The 2981-nt window shown below is 40.6% G+C and overlaps 1 pseudogene; it reads right to left on the bottom strand.

The window, feature by feature from the left end:
- Window positions 1-922: 922 nt before the first annotated feature.
- Window positions 923-1522, bottom strand: LOC104990111 (annotated as a pseudogene).
- Window positions 1523-2981: the final 1459 nt, after the last annotated feature.

Below are 2981 nucleotides of genomic sequence, written 5' to 3'. Positions count from 1 at the left end.
AAGCAAAGGTAAGGCTAATAGAGTTTTGCCAAGAGAACACACTGGTCATAGCAAGCACCCTCTTCCAACAATACAAGAGAAGACTCTACACATGGACGTCATCAGATGGCCAACACAGAAATCAGATTGATTATATTCTTTGCAGCCAAAGATGGAGAAGTTCTATACAGTCAGCAAAAACAAGACCAGGAGCTGACTGTGGCTCCGATCATGAACTCCTTATTGCCAAATTCAGACTTAAGTTGAAGAAAGAAGGGAAAACCACTAGATGATTCAGGTATGACCTAAAACAAATCCTTTACAATTATACAGTGGAAGTGAGAAATAGATTTAGGGGCCTAGATCTGATAGACAGAGTCCCTGATGAATTATGGATGGAAGTTTGTACATTGTACGGGAGAGAGGGATCAAGACCATCCCCGAGAAAAAGGAATGCAAAAAGGCAAAATCATTGTCTGAAGAGTTCTTAAAAATAGCTGAGAAAAGAAGAGAAGCAAAAGGCAAAGGAGAAAAGGAAACATATATTTGAATGCAGAGTTCCAAAGAATAGCAAGAAGAGATAAGAAAGTCTTCCTAGATGATCAAAGAAATAGAGGAAAACAATAGAATGGGAAAGACTAGAGATCTCTTCAAGAAAATTAGAGATACCAAGGAAACATTTCATACAAAGATGGGCACAATGAAAGACAGAAAAGGCATGGACCAAACAGAAGCAGAAGATATTAAGGAGAGGTGGCAAGAATACACAGAAGAACTATACAAGAAAGATCTTCACGACCCAGATCATCACAATGGTGTGATCCCCAACCTAGAGCCAGACATCCTGGAATGCAAAGTCACGTGGGCATCAGGAAACATCACTGTGAACAAAGCTAGTGGAGGTGATGGAATTCCAGATGAGCTATTTCAATTTTCTTTTTTTTACTTTTATTTGCATTTATTTTTTGCGGCATTTATTCCCGGGCCATAAGTGTTTGTTTCTTCAGTTTCTTCTGGGATATCTTTTTCTTCTGTGCAACCTCCTCTTCTGGTTTAGGAACAATCTGTTCTTTTTCAGTAAGGATCATCTCAATGTGGCAGGGAGAGCTCCTGTAGGGGCTGATCCGACCGTGAGCTCTGTAAGTCCTACGCTGCATCTTGGGGGCTTTGTTCACTTGGATGTCCTCAATGACCAGAGAATCTACATCTAAGCCCTTAAGTTCAGCATTACTCTCTGCGTTTTTGAGCATGTGTACTAAAAATTCAGCACTCTTTCTGGGCCACCGACCCTGCATCCAGCCCCACTGTTTGGCCTGTGCACACCTACCAGCTCCACCGTTGTAATGACGGAATGGCACACATTGCTTCTTTAAAGTGACATCCTTCAGATACTTGGTGGCTTTTCGGATATGCATACTCTTCATGGCCTGGGCAGTTTCATGAGTGTTCTTAAAGTGAATACGAAGATTTGAACCTCTTGATTTGCATGATTTTGTGGGGTTTTCTGGGTCAAGTGGATAGCGCACCATTTTTAGGGGTCACCTCAGGCTGCTTACCTGAAAAGCTATTTCAAATTTTAAAAGATGATGCTGTGAAAGTGCTGCACTCAATATGCCAGCAAATTTGGAAAACTCAGCCGTGGCCACAGGACTGGAAAAGGTCAGTTTTCATTCCAACCCCAAAGAAAGGCAATGCCAAAGAATGCGCAAACTGCCACACAATTGCACTCATCTCACACACTAGCAAAATAATGCTCAAAATTCTGCAAGCCAGGCTTCAGCAATACGTGAACCGTGAACTTCCAGATGTTTAAGCTGGTTTTAGAGAAGGCAGAGGAACCAGAGATCAAATTGCCAATGTCTGCTGGGTCACTATTATAGTAAATGCTGTAATAACAATAGCACTTACTTAGCATTCACTATGCTCTGCACCAGTACTGTACAGGGACAAACTCGCTGGGCCCTGGTGAGAGCGTGAGCGGTGGTAGTGGCAGTAGTAACAGTGTAGTGGTAGTAGAAGCAGCACATCCTTTCTCAGAAGAGAAAGTCAAGAAAGAGGTTAAATAATCTGCTGAAAGTCACAGCTAGTAGTGGTGTCAGGATTCAAACCCTAGTGGTTTAGTTCCTGGGATTCTAAATATTACTTTTAATACTATAGGTCCTCTATTCAAGTGATATGCTCATTAATTAATTCAAATGTGCATGGATCTCTCCTTTAAAAACATTCAGAGAAAAGATTAACAATTAAATTATGTATTTATTGTCTTTGACATTAAGCAATAGATGTTCCTCTAGACAAGGCTGACAATTTCATTTGTATTTGAGTAAGAATTGCTGACAAGCCCATTTAAAGTCCTAGGAAAACTGTGTTTATCAGATTGAAATGTTTCCTAAATCAGTTAGCAATCACATGCATGTAGTCATTTACTGTCTAGCTCAGTTGCCCTAAGCCACACATTCATTTTAATCCATGAATAATGTAGTGATGATTCATTGACAGCTATTTACCAGTTCCTATCACTTTCAGACTAGCTATTTTTAAGTGATTCCAAATAGAACACGTCTGAAAGTAAGACAATGCAAAGAGAAAGGAGACATTTCACTTTTATTTTAGGGTGGATGACATAAATCAGGATGGTTTAGTCATAACCAATTACTCTATGTTACCTGGAACGTCCCTTGATGAACTATGGTGCCATCTCTATCTTTAATACATATCTACTATTCAGCCATTTCTCACCACTTCTGGACTCAAACCCCTAGCTCTGAACCTGGATCTTGGTCCACACCAACATCACGCCATGCCTGGACTTCAGCAATAGCCCCTAGCATGTCTCCCAGGTTTCTAGCCCTGTATTATTCTCAATATGGAAGCCAGAATGGTCCTTAGAAAATATAAAACATAATTTTCTGCAGAAAATGTACATTCTCTTTCTCAACAGGTCATCCAGTTTCCCGCATGTCTCTGCCTTTATGTCCTCCCAGTCACCTCCTCACTTACTC

The sequence above is a fragment of the Bison bison genome, unplaced genomic scaffold (genome assembly GCF_000754665.1).
Source record: "Bison bison bison isolate TAMUID 2011002044 unplaced genomic scaffold, Bison_UMD1.0 scf7180017864171, whole genome shotgun sequence".
In the NCBI taxonomy this organism is placed as follows: domain Eukaryota; kingdom Metazoa; phylum Chordata; class Mammalia; order Artiodactyla; family Bovidae; genus Bison; species Bison bison.
This window is presented reverse-complemented; position numbering and strand designations above follow the sequence as displayed.